This window comes from Pinus tabuliformis, chromosome 6 (genome assembly GCF_031772625.1).
Source record: "Pinus tabuliformis cultivar Carrire ecotype Pingquan chromosome 6, CPIR1, whole genome shotgun sequence".
In the NCBI taxonomy this organism is placed as follows: Eukaryota; Viridiplantae; Streptophyta; class Pinopsida; order Pinales; family Pinaceae; genus Pinus; species Pinus tabuliformis.
Window position 1 is genome coordinate 726,869,010 of NC_142292.1, and position 15,692 is coordinate 726,884,701.

General features: G+C 40.2%; 1 protein-coding gene across 2 annotated transcripts in view; it reads left to right on the forward strand.

Annotated features, from left to right (window-relative positions):
- The window catches only part of LOC149260762 (cyclase-like protein 3), a 418,966-nt gene that overhangs the window by 95,031 nt on the left and 308,243 nt on the right, over positions 1–15,692 (forward strand). The gene's annotated exons all lie outside the window — the stretch shown is intronic.

Sequence of the window (15,692 nt, forward strand, 5' to 3'; positions counted from 1 at the left end):
AATTAATGGAGGCTGCACTATAACATATCACTGCACCATTATGTGATGACATGGATGATACACTCATTGTTGGACACTATCATGATGACGTGGATGTCCTACATGATCCTATGATGATGAAGAAGCCAAATAATGGAGAAGATAAACAATAGAGAAACCAAACAAAGAAGCCATACTGTCCTAATCATTTTCTGCACTAAATAATTCAAGGGTAGTCACGAAGAAAAATGTTTTTAACCACTTAGAGGTAGTCTTTCAACATGGGACCTAGATCATCTGAAATAGGATTTCTCCTCTTTCCAATGAGCTATTACTTGCCCCAAAACTCCAAATAGTTTGGGAGATATTGAATTTTTGAGTTAAGGAAATTATACCTATCAGCTAGCCGACCTATACTTGGACACTTAAGTCGGGCTACCTCCAGTGATGTGTCTTTTCGTTTTGCCTTGCAAAAACACTATTTATAGAGATTGTACCTGTGGTGGACTTCATACCTCGGACACCTTCAGAATTGAAGTGATTCGGTATTCTTTGCTTAAGTTTGCTGATTGGTACAGCTGTAGGATGAAGGCCACGCCGCTACAGCCTATTGGGAAATGGTTGGAAGGCCTTGAAACAAGGCTATATGGTCTTCTAGGAACAGTGAATAGAAACAACATCATCTTGAAGTGAGACTGCAGTTGTGGAAGGATTGATTGGGCAGTTTTAAGAATGTTGTAGCAATTGGTTACTTGCCCTAACCAGGAACAACAATTACAACAATAAACAGACCTACAAGCCTACCTTATGAGCATGTCTATTCATATTTGGTGCAAAAGTGGTAAGCTGTGGTGAAGAAGTGTTGGTGAAGTACTGGTGACATGTGGTGCTGGAACATTGGTGCAAAATTGATGAAGAAGTGTGGTGCATAATAGATGGTGCAGTATGGTGTATAAATCCTTATGTAGAAGTATTGGAACAATTTGAATAGTGGTCTGGTGCAGTGTGGTGCAAGGACATTTGTAAAGAAGAATTGTCGCAATCTAGTGCTGAAGTCTTGGTGCAGCAGTGGTCCAGTAGTCTTGAGGTAATCTGGTGTTGAAATATTGGTGCAGTGCAGAAGTCACGGTGCAAACTTTAGTTCAGACCTTTGGAGGTAACTTGAAGTAAGCTTTGGGACTAACCTTGGACCAGATTTGAAGAAGGTGCAGAAGTATTATTAGAGCTGGTGCAGAACTTGGTGCAGTTCATTGAAGACACATTGAAGTGTTGTATTGAAGATCATAATGCAGTGTTGATGTCATGATGAGGTAACTTGAAGAGATTTATTGGGTATTATGAAGAATAGTGGTGACACTTTCTGTATGACAAGGTTGTCATTGATGACGTGACGTGGAGACTAAGTGAAGGGATAACTGAAGATTGATAGGGCTTGGTGAAGAAGACTTTGGGAGCCATGAAACCAAACATATCTTGACAAAGTGAAGCTATAGGATTGGTGTCCTTGGAGTTGGTGCTCCTAAACTCAAGGTTGGTGCCTTGGATAAGATAGGGTCGAAGCCCTAGAGGTCGGAGCCTCACTAAAGTCCAAGTAGGTGCTTGGCACATCCTAGGTTGGAGCCTGGGTGTCTTCATCAAGGGTTGGAGCCCTACCCATATTGTATATGATTCATTATAAATATTATATTAATCAAAGCATTTACTTCTATTGTTCATATTGTGTTCTAAATATAAATGATCTAACTGGTAAAAGTAACAAATGAAAAGAAATACTAATTCACCCCCCTCTCAGCGTTTCCAACAGTTGTCCCAACTTTTATATGATGTATCTTCATAAGCCCGATCACAATAATGACTCAAAAACCTCAAGTTGTAGTGCGCATAAATCAAGCTTTCTGCCCGGTTTTCATTGACTTTGTTTCTTCTCACATTATGGACGACGCTGTAGGCGCTCCAACACCTCTTTGTAGAAGAAGTATTTACAACCTATGAGAGCACTTTTTTTTCCAATTTTGGCAAAATTCCCTAGCCGACATATGCTTCCCACCATGTGAGAGCATCAAATCTGTCTCTATCTTCCATTCAATGCAAAGAACCAAACGAACCAGTGCAATTGAAGTATCTGCCTAATTTAGGACGCAGATTAGCACACTCCTCCTTGTCAGGGACCAACTTGTCTAATGCTTCCATATATCCTTTAGATACCTTTGGATTTGTATGGGGTTTGATCCTAACCCTACCCTAGGTGCAAGTTGGCCCAACCAAGATGGAGAGTAATATTTTGGCATAAGGATATGCTGCAAGGCATGTAGTTGAGCATTAAGTTTATTCCACCATGCACACACACCGTTGTGAATCATTATATACAAGTTGGGATCATTTTCCTGAACAATATCTTTTGTTTGCCCCAACATGCTATCCATCTGCTCATACACCTCCCCAATCACTGGTTTATCTATATCTGCAAAAAGAATCATTCTATAAATGGGCTTGGTGAATTGCAAAACTTCCATCACACATGCCCAAATAGACCATCAAGAGCGGTCTCCTCCACTTGTTCAAAACCTTGCATGTCAACTGCAGTTGGAGCCCTGTCCTTTAATACTTGCCAGTATTAACTTGATACCATGCTAGCCAATGACTCTCTTACCTTCAAAAGGCACCTAAAGGTGAGGTAATATCTAGCAACTCTAGTATTCACAATCTTAAACAACTCCAATCTTGAGTGTCTGTGGAAAAGCCCATGGGTACTACTATGATTTGTAATAAATTTTATCATTTTTTTGCCTCACTTGTACAAATCACCAATCCATTTGTATTGATGGTTTTTGTTCTTAATAATATCATGCATCAAAAGGTTCATTGTGTGAACCAAACACCCAAACCAAAATATGTTGGGATATCTATCCTCAATGATTGATCTTGCTGCCTTACAATTAGAAGCATTATCAATGATGACTTGGATGACATTGTATGGCCCAATTTGTTCAATTGTTTCAAGTTACGTGGCATTTGCTAGGTTTGACTTTCCATTATTAGTAAAGTAATCATACCATAAGCTTATGAACATGAGATCAATGGAATAACCATAAGATGCTACTTGTTGTCACACAGATTGTCACGACAACGCTCAGACCGAGGGCTGTCACTCTGATCCCCGATCTCTCCGTTTAAGCCTGTCTCCTGCGGCTAAGGGGGGTAGACCCTATAGGAAAATGGATGACCAACTGTGAATCAGTTGGTTTGGGAGACATGAATGGAAACCAACACTAAATAGATTTTATTAATTTAATGGACCAATGCCTTATGAAATGAATGAATAAACGATTAATTGTCAAATGCTGCAAAAATATGGACTTATCAAGAATCGTTTATCATCAAAGCTTAACTTTTACCAGATACGAGATAATCAATAAAGGCTCAATGGCTTAATGATACTCCAGCAATTAAAATTTCGAAAGATAAAGTTCGATACATAACCACGTAAAATATTAACCAGAGATCACATTCATGTAGTTGATCTTCATATGAACATTAAAGCATGTTAAACATTAATTCCCACATCAACATTTTAGCCTCAGCAGAAAAGATGAAAACTAAGAAATTCCCGAGCCAAGGCAAAAAATTTCCCAAAATATTTTTATATTTTTCAAATAAAACAAAATTTAAAATCAAAAAATCTAAACTAAATTAAAAAAAAAAAAAACTTTTTTCCTTTTTATAATTTTATAATTTTTTTTTATGAATTTTTAATAAAATAAAATTTAACTAAACTGTAACAAAAATAAAAATTAAATCTAAATCCTAAAATAAAACTTAACTTTTTTAATCCTTTTGGTCTTGATGAAATTTTTTTATTTTTTTATTTATATATATATTTTTTGATATTATTTTGAAATCAAAATTTAAACAAAATAAAAATTTAAATAAAATCAAAATCTAATTTAAACTAAAGCTGCAAAGAAATAAATCTAAATTATACTAAATCTAAGAAAAACTTTTTATGTCCCTTTTTATCCTTTTTTTAATATATGAAATAAAAATAAAACAAGACCTAGTTAATCTGAAAAGTCGATTTTTTTTTAGTCAAAATTTGAACAAAACTAAACAAATCTAAAACTAAAATTTAAAATCTAAATAAAAAAACTAAAATCTAAAACTAAACCTAAGATTTAAAAAAGTCTAAAAGTAAACTAACGTATGTAAAAAGAAACGAAAAGGGAAAACTCACGATAATTTACCAAGTCGAAATTTTTTGTTTTCTGCTGTTGTTTTTTAATGTATGCAGGCCATATGGATGAGGGAATAGCAAGTGCAATGGGCGCTGGGTGAGGGATGAAATCTCGATGGCACAGGAGCAGGGAAGGATGAATAGCCAGCGTGAATACCGCGTGGGTATGGCGAGTTTGCAGGTTTGCAGTGCGTTGGTGAGGCAAGAAACGACAACAACAAGGAATGGCAGCAGTGTGAAGGAAGAGATGCAGCGATTCTTTGCAGCTTTTAACAATTTGTTTTGCAGATTAAGGTGGAAAGCAAGGATGATTTGCTATGTGGAATTGAAAAAACGATAGCAGCTGAATGTAGAGCTGAAGCAGCGTTGCTGAGGAGCGAGGGAGATCATGCAATGAGGGAAAAGTGCTTTGGATACGGCAGGCAGCGTGGAACTGGAAGGAGTTGTGGCAACGTTTAGCAGCAGATGAGTAGCAAGAGCATAAAAAATGACTGCGTGGAGAATGGAGAAGAAACGCAAGGACAGAGAGAGGACGTGGGTAGCTTAGGGAGTTGCAGATGAGGCAAAAGATGTGTTGACAGCAGACAGATGAGAAGGTTTTGCAGGCTGAAACGTATGTGGGCTTCTCCCTTGTATATATATGTGTTTTTCTTTTGACTTTCTGGGCCTGAGACCAATGTACACCTGAAAAAAATTCGAATTTTTTCCTGCGAAATGAAGCCCCAGGAACAGCAGACAGATGGCTTGAACAGACCCTCGAATTTCTCCAGAAAATTTGAAAATCTTTTTTGAGAATATCCCTGCAAAAATGAAACCCCGGATGGCAGACTGCTTGAGATTACCTGATGAAACCCTAAAAAAATTCTCAAACCCTGTGCCTGCAACCTGCAATGGGAAAACGAAAACCCAGAAAATATATGCAAGGATTGAAAATAAAACCCTACAAACCAGCTACAAATTTACAACATTTACAATTTGCAGGCTCTAAAATACCCAGATTTCTCGTTATGCCACAAATATTTTCAGAATTTTAATTTTAATGTAAAACGCTTCAGAAAACCCTGCATGCATTCATAAAAAATATTTCAAATGATAAGCCCGGGATCAAGAACTGGCTGGGCTCTTTCAGAAAACACAACCCGGGAGTTGGTTGGTTCAGCCGAGAACTTCCCCTAACGCCCGGTAATCTGAAAAAAGGATTTCCTGCACAGCTTAAAATCAACCATTAACATAGAAGGAGAAAACAATAGTGAAACCCCGATCAAATGGAGATACCTGCCACTATATTTCAGAATCTAAACTATTATTCAAACCCCAAAGATCAGACAAGATACCTGTGCCTAGATCAATCTTCATTAAGCTATCATCAATGGCTGAAAATAAAATTATGCAGAAAAAAATAGAACAATCTTACAGCGTTTTCAAAAGAGTAACACCAACAAGATTTTTAACCCCAAAGTCTTCCTTTATTGCACAAAAAAAAAAAATTGACTACAAGAGAGCTTTCTTTAGCACCAAACTCTAAGATCCAATCTGATCTCAAATGACCCCTAGCACCCTATTTAAAGGAAAAATTCCGAACGGCTAGTTCGAGTGATCCACATCACAATGATCTCAACCGTCGATGAGGATCAAGACATCTCTTAATCTCATTCGTCGAATTTTTTAATGCATTAAAAATTGAAATTCTGCATTTATTTACTCAAAAATATTATTATTTTATTATTTTTAGGTTTTTTCTTTATTTTATTATTATTATTATGTTTTTATTTTTGTTTAAATTTTTATTTATTTATTTTATTTTTTTTTATAAATTTATTTATTTTATTATTTTTTTTAAATTTTTATTTTTCAGTTATTTTTTTTTTTTTTTTAATTTTTAAATTTATTTATTTATTTTTAAATGGATCCTCGAACTTAGCCTTTGGAAAAATCACCTAGGACCTAGGACTTAGGACTTACGAGGGGATTAAAACATTTTCTAACCCTCAAGACACTTTACATCATGACTTTTACAACTTTACATCTCAAGGGGGAGAACCCATTTGACATAGACCCTCATAAACCACCCAGTTCTGTGACACAACTATAATCTAGCAGATTAACACACTAGGATTCTCCTAAGATTCTAATGACAAAATCCATTCCGGCTTTGGGGTTAGGCTGAAGGAAAACTTTGCCGATCATAGATCGGTGAGACAAAAAACCTTCCAAAACGTAGATTATCACTAGGAAATTAGGTCCACCTAGGCAATTTACATACACGACTCATATCTGCTAAGATTATTTACAATTCGCACATGCAGACTGGGTTTACAACATAATATGATCAAGTCGACGATGACTGTTGAATGGCATGGACATGTCGATTAAGCGCTATCCCTTTGTGAAAAAAGGGGGTGTACTGCTATGGGAAGTTGACACGTAGTGGTCAACACTATTGTAGAAGTTTTGCACAAGAATTTTATGTAATTTGTAAAACCTTACTCAAAAATATATCAACATGTATATCTTACCTATGCTGAAGCATGAATAAGCAATAGGCATTTTAATGCCAGCTTGCATTTATGAGCTCTAGGCTAGGAATCTAGGTGTAAACTTGTTAATCTAAGTTACATGGCATTTTTGAGGTGCCATCTCTTGTTGTTGGTCATGGGATCGTTCCATAGTTTCTTGTAGAGATCAACAAAACATGGCTACTACACTAATATGGTTTGACTTGTTTGTTTTTCCTTCTAGCGAAATGTTGAAATTTGGTACCGGAGGACAGGTGGTTCCCTAAGGCTTTGATCTTTGGCCTAGGGAAAAGTGTCCAAAAGAATTTAATTTTTCTCCTAAAGTAACTTTATAATTTTTATAAAGTTAAATCTAATTTGAAAGTGACTTTAAGTGATAAAGTTACTAAGTCTAATTTTAAAGTGACTTTATAAAGTCAATGAAAAATTAGAAAGGAAAAGTGACTTTGGAAATAAATGACTAAGTGGGTCTTTATTAAAGTGGGGTGAATTAAAAAATAGAAAGTGAGATTTAAATGAGCATTTAATCTCAGCCATTGATCTAAATCTATTTCAGCCATTGGATTTAGGGATCACCCAAAAGTCATTTAGGGTTGGGTTAAGGGAGGAAAAGGGGAAAAAGATCATTCATTCTTTCATGAGCAGATTGGGAGAAGGAGAGCAAGAGAGCAAGGGAGATTTCTGGACAAGGAGGAGAAAGAGGCAGCAGTTTGGCACACACACCAAGGCAGCATTTCAGCAAATCTGAACAGCATAAAGAACAAGCAGAAAAAGGCAGATTTAGTGAGCAAAACAGTGAAAAAAATTGATTTTCAGCACGAATATCGAGGAGGCGATTTTCTGCACGAATTTCGAGGTCTGTCCGTACAAGTCCGTACGGCCGTCCGTACAGTCCGTACAGTCCGTACGTCCGTACATCCGTACGGTCCGTACAGCCATTTTCAGACTGTCTGTTAGCTGAAAAAACAGATAAGTTTGCTTGCTGGAAAATTTCTGTTTTTGCTGATTTTTGCTGAAAAATAATTTTCTCTGTAAAAGGCATTTTCCAGAAATAAAGAAAAGCTCTCAAACTGGTTTTCCCCAAGAGTTGTAGGGGGTTTTTCCAGGGTCAAGTTGACCAAAAATCACTGAGTTTAAATGTGTTTTAATGGCTGTTTTAATTGCTGATTTTTTATTTCTGCAATTTCCAGCACTCTGAAAAAATTTCCAGAATTTGTGTTTTCAGCAATATTTATTTTTTCAGTCTGTTAAATGTATGGCTATGGGAATGGGCATTTAACTATATGGGAGAAATAAGGTGAAACTGAAAACCGGGGTGGGAAACAGAAAATTCTACATGGTATCAAAGCTTGAGCGCTGAAGGGCAGTTTGGGACAGCAAAAGGAAAAAAATACAGCTGCTGATTTTTTCACTCAGAAAATTCCAGCAAGCTGATTTTTCATAAACAACAGTTTTATCTTTACCACAGCAGTGCTATTTTTCAGTTTTAGGACAGCAAGATGTCATTGGGATTGAGGGTGGAGGATAGGTTGGATGGGCATACAAATTACAGCGTTTGGAAGGAGAGAATGCAGAGTATCTTTGAGGAGGCAGAAGTCTGGGATATCATGGTGCATACAGCACAGCACCCTGTTGTTGTGCCTACTGATGCTACTCAGTTGGCAGCTTATAATAGAAAGAACAACAAGGGTAAGAGGCTGATTCTAGACGGAATCAAAGACCATTGCATTCCTCATGTGAGAGGAAAGAGCAATGCCCATGAGATGTGGACAGCATTGTCCAATCTCTACCAGAGTACCAATGAGAACCGGAAGATGGTCCTGAAGGAGAAGCTGAAGAACATTAAGATGGGGAATGATAGTGCAGCTGGATATCTCACAAAGATTACCAATGTGAGAGATGAGTTGGCAGCGATTGGAGAGGCCATTCCATCCACTGAGTTGGTGCGTATTGCAGTGAATGGCCTCCCCCGTTCATGGTTGAACTTTGCTGATGGGGTTTGTGCACGTGAGACCCTTCCCACATGGGAGAGGTTTTGGGATGATTGTATACAGACAGAGATCAGGAAAGGACAGCTTGGGGCAGCCAAGCCAGTTGAGCAGGATGAGGACGTAGCACTGGTGGCAGGAGGCAAGAAAGGCAAAGGGAAGAAGCAGGCTTCCACAAGCGGTGGTGGAGGCAAAGGCAAAGGTAAAGGTAAACAGGGTAACTCACAAAAGGACTATTCCAAAGTGAAGTGTTGGAATTGTCAGAAGATGGGACACTATGCAGTTGTGTGTCCGGAGAAGAAGAAGAAGAAGGGGAAGACCCAGGATGTGGCAGCGTCAGCTGAGATTGAGGACTTTGCAGGTCGTTTTGACCGGGAGTTTGCGTTCACTACATGTGAGTCCTCTAGTGCAGGATCACCTGCCACACAGGTTCAGAGGGAGCATGCTTTTCCCTCGATTAGCGGAGCATCTACAGGTATCTGGTATGTGGACAGTGGGGCTTCACGTCACATGACAGGAGTCCGGGAGTACTTCTCAGAGCTTTCAGAGAGTGGCACTGATATTGAGGTAGTACTCGGTGATGACAGAGTTGTTAGAGCAGTCGGGGTGGGGACAGTGACATTTCAGAGGGAGTCCAAACCTCCCTTGAAGGTGTCAGAGGTTCTTTATGTGCCAGGGATGAGGAAGAACCTCATATCCGTCTCAGCGTTGGAGGACAGAGGATATGAGGTACTGTTCAGGGAAGGACAGGTGTTGATGTATCCCAGGGGCTCTCCAGCTGATTCAGCTAGAGTGATAGGTGTACGCCATGCAAAGGTGTACAAGTTTGCATTCCAGCCCCCTTTGGCATTGAGCTGTAGTACCGACATCAGAGCTAGCAGTTCTGAGCTATGTGAGATTTGGCACCGCAGGATGGGGCACATGTCTCATGGAGCCTTGAGGACATTGCGGGAGATCACTACAGGTGTGCCAGATTTCAGTACTGATCACCATGATACTTGCAGAGGTTGTGCGATGGGCAAGTTTGCCAAATCCCCTTTTCCCAGCAGTGACAGCAGAGCGACGGGGATACTTGATTTGATTCATTCCGATGTGAGCGGTCGGATGTCTCATGTTTCCTTGAGTGGATATGAGTACTATGTCTTATTCATTGATGATCACTCCAGGAGGACCTGGATTTATTTCTTGAAGACCAAGAGTGAGGTCTTCAAGCGGTTTCAGGAATTCAGAGCTCTTGTGGAGACTCAGACAGGTCGAAAGATCAAGTCCCTGAGGTCGGACAATGGAGGAGAGTACACCCTTGGAGAGTTTGTTGACTATTGTGCAGAGGCAGGCATTAGGAGGGAGTTCACTGTTCCTTACAACCCCCAGCAGAACGGGGTTGCGGAGAGGAAGAACAGATCCATCATAGGGGCTGCCAAAGCCATGTTATATGATCAGGGGTTGCCATTGTTCTTGTGGGCAGAGGCCTGCAACACAGCTGTTTACTTGCAGAACAGGAGTCCGCATCGTGCCTTGGGGCACATGACTCCGGAGGAGGCTTTCTTTGGGAAGAAGCCTGATCTTGGTCATCTTCATATCCTTGGATGCATTACATACTCCTATATACCCAAGGAGGAGAGGACCAAACTAGAGCCCACCGCAGAGAAGGGTATCTTTGTGGGCTACAGTGAGACCTCAAAGGCCTTTCGGATTTACATTCCTGCACAGAGGAAAGTTGTTGTCAGACGGGATGTGAAGTTCGAGGAGGACAGGGCCTTTAGGAGGTCACGGAAGTTAGAGTATCTGGATCAGCCAGACCCTCAGCAGCAGTTGAGTCAGTCGCAGGGATCCAGTGGGCAGGGATCAGGAGGATCCGGAGGTACATCTATGAGGATGTCAGGTCCATCAGTGAGCAGTGGCTCGCCGAGCCAGAGGGGTGGTGCTCCGGGCAGCATACAGAGCAGTTCACAGAGCAGTTCACTAGGGAGTCCACTGATGGACAGCTCACACGGTACCTCAGCTTCTACAGGTTCAGGTGCAGGCAGGAGGACAGCAGACAGACAGTCAGGAGTTCAGGCTACTGATGGGGATGAGGAGGAGGAGTTTCATTCTCCTATGGGAGAAGCATGCTCAGGGAAGAGGAAGCCCAAGTGGCTTCAGGACACCTTGAGAGATGCCACATCTGTTGCTGAGCCGAAGAGGCCGGTCAGAGAGAGTAGACCACCTGAGAGATTTTGTAGCTATATGGCGATGGTTACCAGCATCCTTGACTCTGAGCCTTCTAGCTATGAGGAGGCAGCTAGCCAGCAGGTCTGGAGAGAGGCCATGCAGGAGGAGTATTCTTCTATCATGAAGAATGATGTTTGGGAGGTGGTGCCGAGGCCTGAGGGCAAATCCGTGGTTACTTCCAGATGGCTTTACAAGGTAAAGCATGCTGCAGATGGCAGCATTGAGAAATTCAAAGCAAGGTTTGTGGCTAGAGGGTTCTCCCAGGTAGAGGGAGTTGATTATGAGGAGACCTTCGCTCCCGTGGCTCGATATACTTCGATCCGCTCCATTATATCGATAGCAGCAGAGATGGGTTGGAAGATCCACCAGATGGATGTGAAGACCGCATTTCTCAATGGCTTCATACAGGAGGAGGTGTACATTGAGCAGCCACAGGGCTTTGAGGTGCATGGGAAGGAGTCCCATGTGTGCAGATTGAAGAAGGCCCTTTATGGCCTGAAGCAAGCTCCCAGAGCTTGGTACTCCAGGATAGATGCATACTTGCAGGGGATGGGTTTCACAAAGAGTGAGGCAGATCCGAACCTTTACTTTATTGTGATTGGTGAGGAGCCCTCATTCTGGTGTTGTATGTGGATGACTTGATCATTACAGGTGCAGAGAGACTCATAGAGCACTGCAAGAGAGATCTTGCGGCGGAGTTTGAGATGAAGGACATCGGCTTGATGCATTACTTTTTGGGTTTGGAGGTGTGGCAGGAGGAGGGGCATTTCTTCCTGGGGCAGGGGAAGTATATTGTGGACATCCTTAGCAGATTCCACATGGAGGATTGTAGACCCATGTCGACACCGATGATCACCAACTGGAAGAAGCTTCATGCTTCGGATTCCGAGTTGGTGGATCCCACATTGTACAGGCAGCTGATTGGTTCCTTGATGTATTTGGTCAACACCAGACCAGATATCTGTTTTGCAGTCAACACGATGAGTCAGTTTATGTGTGAGCCTAGGAAGGTTCACTGGGTGGCTGCAAAACACATTTTGCGGTACTTGCAGGGGACAGTGGATTATGGTCTGGACTATAGGCAGGGAGATGGAGTGAGATTGGCAGGATACACTGATTCTGATTGGGCAGGTTGTGCTTCTGATAGGAAGAGCACTTCAGGGTGTTGTTTTGGGTTGGGTTCAGCAGTAGTGTCATGGTTCAGCCGGAAGCAGCAGTCAGTAGCACTGAGTTCAGCGGAAGCAGAGTATATGGCAGCCAGTCTAGCTAGTTGTGAGGCCATCTGGCTTCGCAAGATGTTGTTTGGCTTATTTGGTCAGCCTTTGAGACCTTCAGTGATTTACTGTGATAATCAGAGTTGCATTAAACTCACGGAGAATCCAGTATTTCATGACAGGTCAAAGCATATCGGGATCAGATATCATTTCATCAGAGACTATGTTCAGAAGGGAGCTGTGAAGCTTGAGTATATTTCCACTGATGAGCAGGTTGCAGATATTCTTACCAAAGCCTTACCACGGGGCAAGCATGTCTACTTCAGAGACAAGATGGGTGTGGTGAGGAACACCTTCCTCGGTAAGAGGGAGTGTTGAAATTTGGTACCGGAGGACAGGTGGTTCCCTAAGGCTTTGATCTTTGGCCTAGGGAAAAGTGTCCAAAAGAATTTAATTTTTCTCCTAAAGTAACTTTATAATTTTTATAAAGTTAAATCTAATTTGAAAGTGACTTTAAGTGATAAAGTTACTAAGTCTAATTTTAAAGTGACTTTATAAAGTCAATGAAAAATTAGAAAGGAAAAGTGACTTTGGAAATAAATGACTAAGTGGGTCTTTATTAAAGTGGGGTGAATTAAAAAATAGAAAGTGAGATTTAAATGAGCATTTAATCTCAGCCATTGATCTAAATCTATTTCAGCCATTGGATTTAGGGATCACCCAAAAGTCATTTAGGGTTGGGTTAAGGGAGGAAAAGGGGAAAAAGATCATTCATTCTTTCATGAGCAGATTGGGAGAAGGAGAGCAAGAGAGCAAGGGAGATTTCTGGACAAGGAGGAGAAAGAGGCAGCAGTTTGGCACACACACCAAGGCAGCATTTCAGCAAATCTGAACAGCATAAAGAACAAGCAGAAAAAGGCAGATTTAGTGAGCAAAACAGTGAAAAAAATTGATTTTCAGCACGAATATCGAGGAGGCGATTTTCTGCACGAATTTCGAGGTCTGTCCGTACAAGTCCGTACGGCCGTCCGTACAGTTCGTACGGTCCGTACGTCCGTACGTCCGTACAGTCCGTACATCCGTACGGTCCGTACAGTCCGTACAGCCATTTTCAGACTGTCTGTTAGCTGAAAAAACAGATAAGTTTGCTTGCTGGAAAATTTCTGTTTTTGCTGATTTTTGCTGAAAAATAATTTTCTCTGTAAAAGGCATTTTCCAGAAATAAAGAAAAGCTCTCAAACTGGTTTTCCCCAAGAGTTGTAGGGGGTTTTTCCAGGGTCAAGTTGACCAAAAATCACTGAGTTTAAATGTGTTTTAATGGCTGTTTTAATTGCTGATTTTTTATTTCTGCAATTTCCAGCACTCTGAAAAAATTTCCAGAATTTGTGTTTTCAGCAATATTTATTTTTTCAGTCTGTTAAATGTATGGCTATGGGAATGGGCATTTAACTATATGGGAGAAATAAGGTGAAACTGAAAACCGGGGTGGGAAACAGAAAATTCTACACGAAACTCCCCCTTGCCTTTGTAGGATACTACCCAGTGCCACACACAAAGAAGAAGTCGTGTCATCTCAAACCCCTTTATTTGGAAGGAGACTTCTCCTTGGCAAAATTTTGTAATCGTGATAGGCAAGTCATCTTAGGGATGGATTTCAAGCTTGCTTGGGGTACTTGTAAGAGAATCTAGTCAAATATATCCAACTATGCACATGTCCCGTTAATCTAGTTGACTAATGTGATAACCCAAGTTAATACTCACATTGCTTGAAAGGATCCTTGATGGCTCCAAAACCATTTTGGCTATTTCTTGACTCGTGAATAGGAAAAAATGCATGCAAACTGTTGCCTACTTTCAATTTCCAAAATAAAGTGATGGGTTTTATACACAAGGTAAAATTCTATAATGTAAATATTTTTCTATTTTTTTGTATCAACCAATTGGGGTAATTGGTAACTAGGCAGAACCTCACCCTCTTGACATGAGGTCAAAATTCCCGGGCTGCCACTATAACCCCCAATTTTTTTACACAAAATCCCACAATCACGTGCCGACGTTAATCAAGGGATTTGAATCTAAGTGGACGAAATTAACACCATTAGTCCCAATCGCTCAGGCTATCCCCTGATGGGAAATATTTTTTTATCATTTAGTTAATGTTAGTTTATATAATATTGCACTAGTTACATGACTTTCATATTTGAAAACCCATGAGTGTGGAGGAGCATTTATGGAGTTGCACCAGTTTAGATGCTTTTTATCAGTGTTATTTCTGAGTTTTCTTGAGTTAGTAGTTGCTTGCACGATTAGTTAGGGTGCCTTGCGTGTGGAAAGTTTCCAAGGTTAGATGGGGTGCCAATCCCTAGAAGATAGAGATGCATGATTATGTACTTGCACTCTCCTTTGATGGGCGCACCTTGTTAGGAATAGTTCTTTCATGCAGGTTTAGGGAACTAATTCAAGGCCAGGTATAGATCTAGGGTTTAGGTTTATTTCATTTATTGCGCTGTTGTGCAAGTGTCCAGATTCATTGTACCTTCTAGTCTATAAAGGAAAAGGCAGGGTTACAGGTTTTATTCATTTAGTTTTTCGCGGTAAGAAGAAGTGGGTGAAGGGTAAACTTTGAAGCTTTCTTCTGTGTATTTCATGTTTTCCAGAATAATAAACAGTGATGTGATTTGGGGTTCAGATCTGTGTACTTGCAAGTTGCTGCTACTTTCTTCAGTTTGATGTGTTCCCTTTCCCAGTAAAAATCAGGTGGCTGTTTTGATAGAGATTTCAGTTTTCTGTTTTCTTATGTAGCTAGGTTAGAAATTGGAGTAAAACTATTACCATGTGCTTAAGAATTTAACACCTTGGGATAGTCATCCTTCTAATGTTCATATTTACAGTTTTGAAGGAAAAACTTACCAAAAAGCCTTTACAACTAGCTCATATTTGTATCTTTCACCTATGCACCCTTGTAGACATTGTTGCTGAATTTAGAACTGTAATTTAGTTAGTCTAGACTCTAGGGTCAATTGTGGTTATAAGTCTAGTGTTATGATGTCTTTAAAATATTGTATTGTTTGATGTATGTATTCTGCCATGTCTCTGAAAATGATAGTCTTGTTAGTAGCTCCTATGATTGCTATTTATTCAGTGAATTTCTAACAATCCACACTTACAACAAGGAGACAACAACGGGTGAATAAAACATCAAAAGGATCCAGTTTTATTGCAAAATCACAGTAAAAGAGTAGACAGTTGTAGACTTGTAGCGTGCTAGGTTGATAAGGTGCCTTACATAGAGTGGTCCATATCTGTATTGTTACTCCATTGTGAGGCATTTATCATTAGACATTCATTAAAAAAACAAAATCAATGCTTAACTTACTAACTTGCTTTATTCAGGGTTGAAGTGAAAATTCACCCAGTGTCAAGCACAAATCCTCATGGACAACTGCAAATCCTACTAACACATATGGGGTCAGTTATAAATACTTGCCATATTGAATCTTAGGAGAAATTGCTGCCAAATATGAGATTCTATGCAAGCTGAGAAATCATATTT